The 16,063-nt window shown below is 41.2% G+C and overlaps 1 pseudogene; it reads right to left on the bottom strand.

Annotated features, from left to right (window-relative positions):
- Window positions 1-205: 205 nt before the first annotated feature.
- On the bottom strand, window positions 206-13,109 carry LOC137280779 (uncharacterized; annotated as a pseudogene).
- Window positions 13,110-16,063: the final 2,954 nt, after the last annotated feature.

The following is a 16,063-nucleotide window of genomic DNA, read 5'->3' on the forward strand; positions in this document are numbered from 1 at the left end:
GATTCCTGGGCCATCTGAGAGTATGTGGAGAGTGTGAGTGAGTGCGTGAGTGCGTGAGTGCGTGAGTGCGTGAGTGAGTCTTACGCCACTTTTAGCAATATTCACGCAGTATGACGGCGGAGGACACCAGGAATGGGCTTCATACATTGTGTCCATTAGGAGAAGAGAACCTGGGTCTTGAACACCGAGATACAACTGAAAGATGTCATTCACCATTGCGTTGTCTCCACACCTGCTGATTTCGCTGATTGTGTATCAGGTACACTGAGACATTGGGTATTCCCATACTGGTTTGACTGATCCAGATACAAGCCGTGAGAGGGATGGAGTTCTGGCAGTAAAACAACACTCATTCATTTTGGGAATTTGCATTGCCATTACTTTTGTTCTAAACACAATTCGCCCCTAAGTGAATAGTAAAGTGTGTTAGTGTGTGAGTGAGTGTGCGAGAGGGTTAGTGAGTGTGTGTGAGAGAGGGTGAGTGAGTGAGTGTGTGAGTGTGTAAGTGAGTGTGTGAGAGGGTGACTGAGTGAGTGTATGAGAAGGTGGGTGTGTGAGTGAGTGGGTGTGAGTGAGAGTGAGTGAGTGACAAAGAGGGTGAGTGAGTTTGTGAGAGAGTAGGTGAGTGAGTGAGTGGGTGTCTGAGAGGGTGAGTGACTGTGTGAGAGAGTGAGTGTGTGAGAGGGTGAGTGAGTGAGTGTCAGATCGTGGTGCATGGTTGTTTGTTTGTACACGTGCGTTGGTACATTGTGTTTTACGCTTTAACAATATTTGTAATTATTATCGTTACTGCTGGCAAAATAAACGCTCAACACATTGTACCATTTGGTAAATGTTTTATCAAATGGTTACCCCAGCATTCCTTCCCCTAAAGAAAGAACAAAATGCATCCCTACTCTGGCACATGATTGTGCCAAATGGGAACCATTCTGCTAAAAATGGTAGACGCTATCTTGAATTATTAAACAGTCACCTGGCTATTATGTTACGTGTTTCGTTGTTTCGTGAAGCGAAATGGAAGTGACTGCTGGTACGTGCCGACTCATGGTTGATAGGTAGGTGCGGTTTTAGGGAGACCTTGGGACTTAATGGCCTACATGCTTCCAACACTTAACAAACTGTTATATTTTTGTTCAGCTGAATTTCGTCTTACTTACTCGTTTTAACCTCTTTAACAATCACAAGCTAATTTCATCGCCAAATGGAATTGTTTAGTTAAGCTAAAAGAAACGACAACATTTTTTTACATTAAGTTGAATATAGATGTATACACACATCGAAGCTGTACACATTTACAAGTTATCTCCCTTACTGAGAGCAGTTTGACAGCTGATACATGCTGGACCAGAACTACACAGTATTATATATAAATGTCCACTGGTTATGACTATGTCAAATGTTTTGGTATTAATTAGTGACCGAGTTTAGTTGTAGATCCCACTCAGCAATATCTGGTGATTCAACACCATGCGCATGGATCTACGCAACTGGGATAAAATGATATGTGTCGCCCAAGTCACAGTGACTGTATTCCACAGTGAGAGAAACGAACGGAATGTTTTTTTCAGTTCTGCTCAGGTAAATAGTACTACCACAAATTTCAGTAGAAGCCAAATTGTTGCCAAACAATATTCTTTTCAGAAAGCCGAAACTACCAAAAAGCAACAACACTACTGTAACGCTACACACAACATCGTTAAGTCAGGTTCTCTCGGGTTTTCTTCCAAAGCAATGACAGAACTCTCAAGGCGATTTCTTGAGTAGGAACTATTTATTACTTACAGGAATTTTTGATTTCTACGTTGCAAGACAGCCCACGCGAGTCCCCAGGCCAGTACACCGAGGCCATGCACTGGTCCGATTGCTGAGAAGCTCCATTATGCTCTGTCCATCGCCTGGGGTGCTTTTATACCCATTCCCCAGCATCCGGATCACGTATCAGCCAGTGGTCAATAGAAGGACTAGTGTCATCCTGTCTAACACCGTTGACGTTTGATGGTGATCAACATGCGATAACAAATTGCTAATAATTATTGGCGTTACATATCAGCTAGTGTCATCCTGTCCACCACTGTCGATGATTGATCATAACCAGCATGCGATACCAAGTTGTTAACTGGAGTTGCATATCAACTAGTTTCCTCCCGTCCATCACTGTCGATGACTGGTGGGATGATCCTGGCACGGATCCTTATAGTCTATGTATCGTCCGGTGAATCGTCAGTAGTTGTTCCTTTGCGTTGTGTCTTCATTGATATATTCCAGCTGGATGGTATCTACCTACATCTAGCTTTATAAGATCCGCTGTGTCTGCCCAGCATCCAGGCCCGGATACAAAGATCGTACCTTGGGATGCCGTTTCCCAGTCCTTCCGTCGTTCCTCCCGCCAGCAATGGTGCAGAGGGTAACCGCTCTCTTGGCACCATCTCTAGGTCCGGATCGGATCGGGGGTGTCTACCAAATCTGAACTTTTTGGCGAACCAGGGTCTATGTACTAGACCTAGTGTAATCATGGTAACGATTATCAGTGTAACCACTATGCCGAGTTGAAGAGTATTATGAGAGCCGCATGTTTCTGGTTTCCCGTTTCAATATTCCCATCCCAGTTCCGTACGAGTGACAGTTCTTTAAAAAGGCGTTTCATAGGTATAGATCGTATATCACTATACTAATAACATCAGGTAATGTAATGCCGATTCATTCACTAACTAAAACTACCTACAACATTGACCATTACCAGAACGTGGATACAATGAGTAACTATAAAATACCATATGAAACAACCCCAAGACAACTATATACAATGATCCGTAACCCTGCCACTATGTAGCCTTATAGCAGCTCGGCTACTGCTTTAAGTAATGCTTTGACCGATTCCTTTGTTTGGGTCGGTTTCACGTTACAGTGTCATTGTCCATTTGGGAGTGATAATTCTCTACCGGGTCTTCAGGATCACTGGATTCTCTCAATCGGAAACAACACTCGTGTCCATGGGCTTTTGCTTCATGCGTTTTGCTATTTCTGCAAGTGGAATGTTGTTGTCTACATCATCTGAATCAGGTCTCCCCTGTAGGTATCTCCTAACTATAAGTTGAGATCCTGCAGTCACGTGCTTCGTGACCTACTCGACTGCAATTCTGGCAACGTGGGCAGGGTCGGAAGTGATCAACTTCCATAGGCTCAACTTGCCTGTCATGAGTTTCACTGGAACTACCCTTACCTACTCATAGAGCGAACCTAGCCCTAAGGTTCTGTTCATTTGTGGCGGCTGTCGCTGAATTGGGCGGATATTCGCGCATAACCTTCATTTTCATTGGTCATGACCCAACCCGTCTATGGAAAGTCCCACCAACCGCCGTTCAATGGCAACACCATTGTCACCATCTTGCCTAAACCCCATGTAAATATATTTGATTCATCTAATTTCCATAATTTCGGCGCAAAATCAAAGTCTAATCGATAAAGCAAATACACAACGAGATTGTCCAATTGGGCAGTTTTCCGTGTACGGTATGTGTATCGTGCCTGAATACCCTGCAACATAGTTTCCATGGTAACACATGGCTTTGTTTCTGTACTCGGCACAATGAACATTAGACATTTTATCATATACATGCAGTATGAAAACTAGACAGTCAACTCATACATTTATCGGACACATCTACTAGTGAACTTGACATCGTAAAGTAACTGAATACAAGAAGTTCCTAAATGCTGGATTCTGGGATAATTTATCCCCTGGTTAAGCCTTGTAATTTACAGGAGGAGTCGACAGATCTGAGCCTAACACAGTGTAAACTTCTAAGAGTGGCACATCCATCTCTACACACTCCATACTAGAGGAAGTGTTTCATAACAGTATATCACACACAGCTTTCAATTTAACCACATCGGGACCCGTGATGTAATAAGCTGACATGGTAGGATTGTACATTGGACATTATGCGTGTAGATGAATTGACCGAGAGGAAAAACACAAAACAAACACTCTGTGGGGAATTTAAATAATTTCAAACACAACAGGACTGATTAGAATGAAGAAACGGACAGTTCAGTAACTCATTTCTTTGTTGACACAAGAACCATTGCACGTTTAAACTAGGACATTTTATGTCCGCGTCAGTCACTTTCATTGTCTAACTGAACTGACATCAACATGTCTATTTTCACAGCTACAAATATTGTATTCCAATCCATAAGCTTTACGTGGATATCAATTTTACAGAGTGAAAATAAAATATGTCAAGATATTCATGATATGAAACACCTTTTTACTCAATAATCAACTCAGAAATGTGTGAAATGTTTCATAAAGTGATCAGTTATTACATAATAATAATCATAATATGTGTGGATGCAAAATGCTGCTAGTCCACACATGAAACCTGTCATGTAGAAAACCGACATATTTAGCTACCCTTGTTACACTGTTGTACACGACGTACAACACATGAACGGGTAACCTCTTTGTCCGCTTCTTGTCTTTAGCTTCACTAATGAGCGATTTCTTGGTGTCAGATATGAGGATCTCCTCCCCACTAAATACCTTCATGTTTACTGTGTAGTGACTTGTTGGATTGACAGTAAACACATTCAGGAGACCCCCCTTGAACTTCGCATCAACCTGTCCCAAAACAACGGACCTGTCCACATCAATAAATCCTATTCTACCCCTCCTGACATCCAACACAACGCCATAGTGAAGGGTGTCCTGTGAGCCGGGTGTGTCAGACATTGTGTTTCTGTAACACCTCCCCCACACCCCAGCGAGACACACCCTGTTACAGAGACTCCCCGGGTGTGTGTCACACCTCAGTACATTGACACACCAGGAGCGGCGCTGTAGACAAGCATACCACTTACTGTCCACCTGGTTCTCCTTCCCCACCCCCACCTCTAGAATAGGCCACCACCCTCTACTCAACACACCCACCCTGGTGTGGGCCTCCCAGTATCGTGTTGTGGGTAGGACTGGGGTGACAGCAGATGAGGATGGGGAAAGGGGGATGGGATTGGAGCTATGTGTCCCGCTCAGTCTCTGTCGTCTGTCCCTGTCCGTGTGCTGTGTGGCGGGGGGCGAGTTGACCAGCTCACCGTCTGTAGTAACATGGCAGCAGCAGGTGTTGGCTCGACCAGCGTCCAGGTGGAGTTTAGGACCTGCAAATATAGAAGTGTCATTTAATGGAGTTTAGCAACTGTATTTCCTCTAAGATGTCATTGCATTGTTTGTCCCGTTTCAGTGAATCCAAAACAGCTCACTAATTGATCGACTGCCATTTCTGTCCGTCTGTAAGCGCAACGACACCCGTGCCCTAGATAGTAATAATAACGAGATGATACTATTCATATGGGTATTTAAACTGTTTGTCAACCAATTCATTTCTACGTACATTGGTAAACAAATAAACCTTGGTTTAAGTACTCTTTCACCCAAATATGTTTGACCCACAAATGCAGTTTGTTGTGACGGTGGCCAGAAATAGACACTACTACTGCCTAAAGATGTAGATGTTTCAACATCATTTCACAATAAATCTATCACTACAGGTATTCTAGAGTCATATCACATGAAATAGGACAGAGTGAGACAGGTAGTATTCTGTTTGGCGATATTTTTACATTTATGTGTTCAACAGACAGAACGTGAACCGGTATCTTCTACGTCCGCTTCAATCACTGAACACAGTTTCATGATACCCGCTGTGTGGGGAGGGTTGTCTCGTGTCTGGAGGGGGACAGATATTTGTGAATGAACTGAGTAAATTGCTATGTTATTGTTATTAAGAAATATGAAATGCATCCATTCTGGCAACAAACCTCAATAATTACATCTGACGTATAATAATGATGGTTTGCACTATGTTGAAGCATAGTATCATGTTTGTGATCGAAGTAATGCCATCATTCTCGACTGTTTCTCATTTACTAACATTTTACGCTTCAATATATAATATAAATATATTGAATAATTGAATTTCAGGTCACTGTGAACCTATTCCATGTATGCCTGTTCATAAATGCCACAAACAAGATAGCCAAACACGGAAATTCCTGTTAAAAATGTCCCAAATAGATATAAACGTGGTTTTATCGCAGGGATCTATAAACCTATTCTTCGTGTATGATTTCCCATCCTACATTTCCACTTAAATGTTGAGCAAAATGCAGGAAGCAGAGTGCATTTCCATTGGGTACATTAGAGATGGTGGACATATTATTCACATTTTACAGAAAAACAGATTGTCCTAATAACATGGTTTTCAAGCAATGATTTAGCACTACCGGCCAGGTCAAGTCACTCCCGATGTGTTATAACGGACATCTAGAGTAATTTACTACATGTGACATTTTGTTGGTCGTCAGGTTTTCACATATTCCCAAACTCTAACCTATCCCAGGTGATGATATCTCCACGACATGAGTCACTGTTCAGTATACTGATCACTTGATTATCAGCTGCTCATTGCCTGCCTGTGTGCCTGCCTGCCTGCCTGCCTGTCTGTCTGCCTGTGCGTGCGTGCTTGCGTGCTTGCGTGCTTGCGTGCATGTATGTGTGTATGTATATCGATTGGAAGGTAGGGAGGGAGGGAGAGAGGAAGAAAGGAAGGAAGGAAGATAAATAGTGACAATCTGTTTCGTAAGGGTACTAGTAACATAGGCAAAGTATCTTATTAATACTTTAGAAACCATTTTAAACACAATATATAGTAAGTCGACTAAGCCGAAGACACATTATAGGAAACAAGACAAGTATCTGAGTTCGGCCACACCGCAGCGACCAAGGGAACTACAAGTACTTCTGCTACATGAATGCACCTGGTTTGGACAACGGCTTGGGTCACATTGGAAGACACACTATTACTGCTACCAGAAACTCCTAATTAACTCCTTCAGTTGTGGACAAGTTAATACAGAAAATGAAACATAAAAAAACCCACACTACACACATGTATGAATGAACGGTTTGGTTCTCGTGATGTCCCGAGTTAGAACTATCCCTAAAATGTTGACACAGTTCACTAATTGTTAAGAGGGAAGAGTGCAAGTGACAGCCAGGTGCTCGAGAACCACGTCCACAAGTGCTGACAAAGTCATTAATTCATTTACCTATGCTGTGCCGTCTTCATCCTTTCTCGTACACCAAGCTATCCCCTTCTCTGTACTCCTTCCTCGTAACAAATGGTGAAGTGTGTCAATGTTTTAATAATAGTCTGTTCAACAATTGTTGTTTTTTAGTTTTTATGACATCAATTCTGCAAAAAGCTCACAGGTATGCTCTAATGTTTTGATTATGATAAACGTTTAATTGAACATTTTGCTTATTAAGTTTCGAGTTAGACTGCAATTCATCGGTCCACTTTTGAACCAAACGGACTATAGCAATCACCACATAAGGAAACTGCATAAAAGAATGGAATTTACTTACAGGTGATGAATTCAAAACCTCCCTCTGAGCTGATGGTGTGAATCGTGCCTGAATTCCCTGCAACATAGTTTCCATGGTAACACAAAGCTTTGTTTCTGTACTCGGCCATCACATGTGCTCGACAGAGTAAAGTGAGTCAATGAGTTTTGATTATAGCTACTTTGAGCATTGTTGGGTTAGGATTATAAAAAATATAACACATGAAAGGAACGCAGCTCTACTCAATCAGCGGAGGTGCTGTAGTCAACATTGGCAACCCGTGTCAAAACACAAAGTTAGGAAACACGTGATCAAGTGAACGGCACATCTCATCTCGTCTTTTAAGGGGCGGTAAACTACATAAATTGATATAAATAATGTTTACAATTCTGTACCTTCTCATAGCACCCCGTACGCCAGAATGCCCAATATATTCCAAACAACAAAAAGGGTCATCTTGAGTCCCTGCTACACTGCCACATGTCACAGTTTAAACTGCATGATAACCAACAATTCAAAAGTCGCAATAATACCAATTAAAAGAAAAATAAACGGTGTAAGTGTAACATATTTATTGTAACATATTTATTGTTTCACTATAGAAAGTACGTTTGGATGTAGGTTGTGATATGTTGGAAATAGGCGGTTTAATAAACAGACGAGATACTTTTGCAGTAGTTGAGCATCTGCTACCGGACAGTGAAATTCTCCAAGGACAAATTATGAAACTTCTAAAAATGTTAGTAACTGTATCATTAACTCAGGCAAGATTTCAACCCCAAATCAACAACTCCTCATGTACGAACCTTTCAGGTATAAACCACATTCAAGTGACGCTGAAGGAACGAACGCTCTACTCATGAAATGAAAATAAACAATGAGAAAATCTCTACTTTGTATGAATTTCAAACATTAATCTAAATACCATCGTGGACAAAGAGCCAGAGCCAAACTGAATTTCTATTTCTTCAATAAAATGGACCTTACCTTGTCACTTAGGGATATTTGTATGACATTCAACTTACATCTTTAACAGCTTCAAAAACATCATGTGATATCAACGGTTCATGTTCGGTTCGCCGTGCTACTTGTTCAGGCTGGACTTCTTGTGATGTCCCCTGTAATCCTGGTGATTCAGATGGACGGGGGACAGTTCCTGCAATGTTTCAATGTTTCAACTGTACTTCACTGCATAAAGACAATAAAATCTCATTAAGTATTAGTTATCTATATTATATAATACCAACCGGTGATGCAATAATTCAACTTAAAGCAGAAATGTGATGTAGTTAATTCTGTATTTGATCTTCTTTTCACGATCTGACCCAGTTATTATGTTTTACCTGTGATACGATGGATGATGTCCCCACACTGAAACCTGAAACATGTACCTGAAACAACAACGCTTACATCATAAATGTCCGAATATAACTTCGACTTACAGAGTAGCTGTGTATATCACACCTGTATAGAATGCCATATCTCCATACTTACTATACACACCATGAATGATTTTCAGCAATAACAGCCTTTTAACTTCTTTCTCTGTTTTCATTTCATTTTCAACAGTGTATTAAGTTTGTCTATTTTACAAAAGCAATACATTACCTTCCTGATGTTTTCCCCTATTAATGTCAGCTGCATATTCAATGTCAGGAGATCTGATGAGAAAAAGTACAAATGCAGGTTAATCAGAATTTCGTCAAGCCAAGTTATATACAATACCGTTTGATGAAAGCTAGTAAACTTGTAATAAGGAGACATTGTCAAAACGATAAACAATGATATCAAGCCGTGGGAAATATAGTAACGTCATGAAGATATTAATCATCAAACAATGACGTAAGAATTGCACAACTCATTTTCTCTTCTTTTTCGACAGAGTGGAGACATTCTCTTTGCTTGTGGGAATGATTCTGGTGACACGGGATTTGGTTTCAAACACCTCAGGATGTTGTGCACATGCTAAAGATGTATTGTTTCAGAGCCTACAAGAGACTACAGAAATAATAGATTTGGAGAGATTATCACCGCAGATGGGACTTATACGATTCAACTGAAGATACCCATACGTGGAACGTGGTAATTTTTTTCAGTTTTCCGTATGTTTTATATGTATAGAGTGAACTCAAAGCAGGACCTTTGAAAGACATTTCTAAATATTAGGAAAATTGTTTTGTTTGGTACATTTTTCGAAAAGTCTACTTACCTTGCAAAGTAAGTTGTTTATCTGGTATGTCATCAACGTTGAGGCTGTAGACAAGTCCGTCAAACGTATCGATGAGTTCCTGCAGAGCTCTCTGTCCTTGAAAGGAAAGGATGATTCTGGTGTCTTGTGTGTCATCTTATGGAAGGATCCACTTCAGATTTTCATCACATTTCGTCTGCAGTACATCTGTGAGAGAAATGAGCTCCTCTCTTCTTGTAGATTCAAGTGTTCCCTGGGTGTAGTCTATCGCTGATACTATTGACGCATGAACGTCATGTAAAGTGTCAAGTTTCTCTTGAACTATTTCGCTTGGGTCTTTAAGACTCATTTGAATTTCCTTCATGAGTTGTCTTTGCCGATTAAGGAACTTTGCAGCAACAGCTTTATAAACTTTAGTTGCAACTTGCTGCAGGTGACCCCTGGCAGTTTTCACGCTGTTAGCGACATATTTCAGTTTATCTTGTTGTTTTCTCACTTGCTCCTCCAGCTGACCCTTCGCTACGTCATATGCTTGATTCAGGTCTTCCTTCTGGTGCTTGTTGTGGGCCCCATGCACACATATAAGACAGACGGCCTTCTTACACGTGTGGTCATACAGCTGCAGCTTGTTCCCAGAGTGGTCTCTGCAGTTCAGTTCCTTCAGCCACCGCTTCATAGGAATATTCTCTGCTTGGTTCATCTCGCTTACCTCGTGGTTTTGGTTTCGTCCTAAGGAGTCATGGAGTTTATGACAGTCAGAACATAGCTTGACATCACATTCGTGACAGTACATCACAGGCTTTGTATCATGATCGTCTTTGGTGTAGCTGCATTTAATATCACCATCAACGTTGACTTTGAAGGCAGCTTCACTGCATCTGACATGATCTACTGTTGTCTGCTCTATGGTGAACTCACGACCACAGGATAGACAGTGTATGCGGTTCCTTTCCGTCTGTGTAGCTTGGTGATCAAGGCAGGCTTGCAGGCGGAATGAAGGCATGGTAGAAGACGAGGCTGACTCTCATCACAACAGGACTGCGTTGAAAACTCGCACATTCCCTCCTCTAAAACTGATGGTAGAAAAGCAAGGTAAGATAATTAAATGAACCAAATATAGGGCTATGCATTCAAGGTTGTATTGATTTTAGAGATAACTGTTTTATTTGGAAAGAAAGATTGTCACTTCACCCACTGTACCTGCATGTTGGACTTGTTCTGTACTGCCCACCCTGTCTGGAGACTGTGTCCTTGGAACACCCACTAGAGCACCATGTGCCTCCTGTTCTTCTTGAAGTCTCTGTAACAACATTTAGCACTGCATCCAAACACATCCTCTCCTGATCATGTGTGATTTTTTTGTCGTTTACTTTCAGGATTTGGTCCTGATTTGGTCAATGTGTAAAATACTTCTCATGTTTTCTCCTTCACGCATGTTGTAATAGTAATCACTACACCAACATGTCATGATGTGACAGGTGTAATTATGTGACAGTCTATTTCTATTTCGTATGCACTGCAAGTGATTAATTTTGAAATAAGAACAGACGTTATCCTCACCTTTTTCACTTTCTCACACTCTGTTTTACTCTGATGTAAATCAGCATCTGCCTTAGATATTTGTGTCGTTACTGATTTGGTCAATGTGTAAAATACTTCTCATGTTTTCTCCTTCACGCATGTTGTAATAGTAATCACTACACCAACATGTCATGATGTGACAGGTGTAATTATGTGACAGTCTATTTCTATTTCGTATGCACTGCAAGTGATTAATTTTGAAATAAGAACAGACGTTATCCTCACCTTTTTCACTTTCTCACACTCTGTTTTACTCTGATGTAAATCAGCATCTGCCTTAGATATTTGTGTCGTTACTGAAAGAAGAAAATGTAGATGTAACAAATCTCGACTTTGTCACTGTGTGACTGAGTACACACGTACACGTGTACACAAAGACATCCACATAGGCAGTGTAACGTTATCATAATTCAAGGTAGAGACTATAATTCACTACATGAGATAATTGTCAGCTTACGAGCTTCAACTTCTAGACTCTCCTTTACAATCTGCGATATGTATTTAGCTCTTTCCTTTTTTATTGTTCCCATCAGCTCAGCGTTGACCTTGTCTTTGTCCTTAATTAGTACCTGAAGTCCCTCTATCTCCTGAAAACGAACGTTCATGATCAGTAAATATTTTGAAAAACTCCTTTCCTGTAGAAACGTCCAGATGGAGTAACGTATGACATTTTCTGCCTGAAATTATCCTTGATTAACTGGCCCATTAACTGTTTTATGTAGAATAACTGCCAGGGAAAGAGTTAACCTCACAGCAAGAATAGAGTTTGGAGAACAGATCAAAGCAACACAGTCCCATCCTTTCATATACAAATGTGGAGTTCAGACACGTAACACATTCACCAAATTGAGACCACTAAAATGAATGACCCTCCTAATTTGAAGTAGTAAATTCTGGATATTAGAAATGATGTGTCGACTTGCCTTGTCATGTGATAAACTAAGAAGGGTGGTCTGTATGTTCAAAACTCACGGTGTGTAGTGCTGCTATTTGTCCATCTTTCTCATCAAGTTCCTTCTTGTGTTCAGCCTCCATCGTGCCTTTGTTCACATAGACAATGCCTGGATGCCCTGAAATGTATGATGGTTATGGCGTCTCATCATGTCATCATGTCTTGGAGATTGATAGTTACAGAGGTACTGTAGCTGTCAGGAGACGTGATCATCACAAGTGGTTCATGGAGCAAGCACGTTGTTGGTGTACATTTGTTTCAGATCGGAATTTTATAATTTGGTAATGCTAATGATTGAAAATATAAGCTCAGTTTTGTCACGCTGAAAGCATTGAAAGGTTGTGTCATGGTGCGGGCTAAACAGGTGAGTGATATCGTCCTTAGATTATGACGCAGTTGACTGTATAATCCTAAAGCATTTAACCACACATGAGACAGTGCCTATCGACATTGTAAAATATATTTCCTTTACTTCTGTCTGCAATGTGCTGTTGTATTATTTTGTGAGCTGAAATGCTATTTTCAGAGGACGGTATCTTTACATTTTGCCAGTAGAGTTGCCGTAAGTCGATCATGAACAAGTCCTTGGTTTAGATATAAATATAATTTACAAATAAACATACATGTGTGTGTGAGAGTTTTGTATGTGAGAGTTGTGTGTGTGTGTGTGTGTCTGTTTGAGTCACACGATACCTTCACACATACAAACCTTCTTCAGTTGCAGAAGCATCAAGCCGTGACTTAATAAATGGCTGTGACGTATAAAGGACAGCGCAGAACGCCTAGTACCCTTCGACTCCCTTTTTCCTGAGCGTGTCGAGGAACACCTCGCATTTCTCTCGTCCAGAGTCTCTACACTTTTCATAGTCCTCACTTGTGAAGACACATTTCTCATACAAGACATTCAGGACAGGGTCAACCTGAAGTTCCTCCTTCAGAAACACATGATTCTTCTGCAGGATAATGGTGTGGGGCATGTCCATCCTGTGATGACGTCAGTGGTTCTCTCTGTGAAATGAAAGAGGGGCATATAACATTGTGCATAGTGCTAGGGTTATCTTCCACCTTCCCCGTCTTTGTCCTGTGAGCATGAATCATAGCTATGCCATTAAAACTTTACAGAATCGTAACCCTGAACTATTTAATGGCAGATCAACGTTTCTTGCAAACAATCTAGGCCAAGATGGGATGTTGGTACAGCTACTCAGACGAAAGATATTTCATATTTGGGATTACACTTTCTTAGTACTAGAACATGTACTTTACTAAGAAAGTGTAATCCGAAACACAACACATGTTACACTTGGCCACTTTCTAAATGGCACCGTGTAATCATAGCTTCTCACACGCTCAACAAGTATCAAATATATTCAATGGTGAAATAGAAGTGGATAAGAGACACGCAAAACAGTATGTCTGACGATTTATCTGCGAACGTTTTGTGAACTACCGCATCTGACTAGAGATTCTTTTTTACAGACCATCGTGAGGCTGTGGAGCGGGAATGCATGGTTACCGGAATGCAGTCTGACGACAATGCTTGTAAACTTTATGTGATGTGTTTGTAACATCAAATCAAGTCGAGTTATACGATACATCTGTTGACAGGGCTGTGGAGACATACTGTATTCTGACAAATAAATACTTAGCAACCGAAATCATCCTGATCGCACAACGCCGGGGAAATATATTACTGAAATCATGAAGTCATGATAGTCGCGACGAGCCAGGTTAGAACTGGTCTTCTGCAATCCACGCTTGTCTTATGAGGCAACTAACGTGATCCGGTTAGCAGAATCGCTGACTTGGTTGACACATGTCATCGTATACCAGTATTGTAGATTGATGCTCATGATGTTGACCACTGGATTGTCAGGTCCAGGGTAAACTATTAACAGATTATCGCCAAACGGATGGAATATTGCTGAGCGCGGTTTTAAACAACCATCCAACCCAACGAGTCGTGACAAGTGGTGCACATGCACGATATGTGGGCATGTGCAAGATACTGACGAATAACAGTTAACCCAGTTTAGCAGTGTATTAACAAATGAGCTTGTTTGCATACTTCCCCATTCAGGAAACCGAGGACATGTGCAGCCTGTGAGTGATTCCATACAGTTACCCTCTGTTTACATAAAATAGTTCATACCATATCCATAAACAGACGGACGACTTCCGACCAGACAACGACCTGGCCACACTGTTCACAAGGACTGTAGCATAACCAGTTAACAAAAATAAATAGCAAAAGAGGAATAGTTCAACTGGGTTGTACCTGATCTGTGCCTGTCGTGTGCTTGTAAAAATGGTCTCCGTTGAAGTGGTATACTACTGTCGACAGATGGTGTTTGTCGATCAGCCCTTCTGGTCCTGTCTACTCAGCCAGAACGAAATGTGCTTCACCGAAAGGCAAAAAACAATTCACGTGAGTGCGAACGTTGCATCCCATTGCTGGGAAATCAATCGTCCACTTGCACCCAGACAGAACTTTAAGGTTACAGTTGTAGACGGCAGGAACGTTAGATAATATGTATCAATATGAAATGCAGTTGGATATTGTGAAGCCTTGTGCTTATTTTGTGCAGTTGCCATAACACGCTGGCTTTGACAGGAAATGTGTTCGTAACACCACGAGGTTCTTTCTTCTATAGTCTAATGGTTTGCCTCTAACTGGGAATTATCACTGTGTTATGTCCAGCATGCATTCACCAACAAGAAATTCCACACACCGAAACTGCTGACTGCTGTATGGTCTTTGAGAGAAGAATGAATACGCTGGACTTGTTGCTGTTTAGAAAAGATATTATGATCGATTATATCACACCGTGTAAGACTTGTGAGGAGAGAAACTGACATGGTTCGTCCCACAATATAATGCCAATCCCATAGCCTGAATGACATAACTACCACAATGAAATACTTGGCAAGTACGTTCACACAGAAAGAGTTGAGTCAGACAGCTGAATACATCTTTAAACAAGAGACTACTGCAAGTACACCCAGCTCTTAAATGATACAATGTGGTTAAATATTATTACATGTAATAGGCCATGAACCATTCCCGAGACAGTTTCTTGGATGAATGGATTAATTTGCAGTCAAATGACCTTCCTAAGCTTGAAAAGAAAATTTATTGTGTCAGATATGATGTTCAAGATGTGCGTACGTGCCAGTTAAGGCATTGTGCCAACAATATCTGCAACTTGCTGTTTGCATGCTCATCAAGGACCATATTTTTCAAGGAACTAATATTTTATGACTTTTTATACAATCAGTGGACTGGGGGTGTGTAGGCTGGAGATAGAGTCGGATATGGTGGGGGGTCGTGGTTCAAGGGTAGGTAGGAGTATCATCACGGGCCACACAACGGTAGACGGGATGACAGCAAACGTAGTCCTCTAGTGTTAGCATGCCTAGGTCTGGCTCGCTCATGACACATACCTTGCTGTGGAAGTTGCGTGTGACACCGTTCATAATTACATGATCACAACTACGAGTGGTACTGCTCCCTGCTGAAGTCCATCTCAGTTGTTAACAGTATCACGATTCTGTCTCATTTTCGACATTAGTAAGAGAACAGTGTCAGGTCTCCACTGACACCCGACTAGGGGATTCGTGTAGTAGATGTTAAACATCCCCCAATTAAACAGTGTGAACATCATTCACCTCCCGAGAAGATGCGTAACTCCAAAAATATCTGAAGTCAGTCGAATCTTAAGACGTCTTTAATCGCAGAATATGTGGTCTCTTATTTGAGGCCAGGTTTGTCTAAATTGCTAACAGACGAGGAGAAGATGTAAATCCAGCTAAGGTGCAAGCAGGAAGCAACAACACTGTACCCATGACCCCAAGTATTGTGATCTACCTTCAGTTTTTTGGCCCTATCGATCTATTACCTGTTTTTACATTGTTTTGTCGTCTACAGTTAAATGAT

Source organism: Haliotis asinina, chromosome 4, assembly GCF_037392515.1.
Source record: "Haliotis asinina isolate JCU_RB_2024 chromosome 4, JCU_Hal_asi_v2, whole genome shotgun sequence".
NCBI classification, from domain to species: domain Eukaryota; kingdom Metazoa; phylum Mollusca; class Gastropoda; order Lepetellida; family Haliotidae; genus Haliotis; species Haliotis asinina.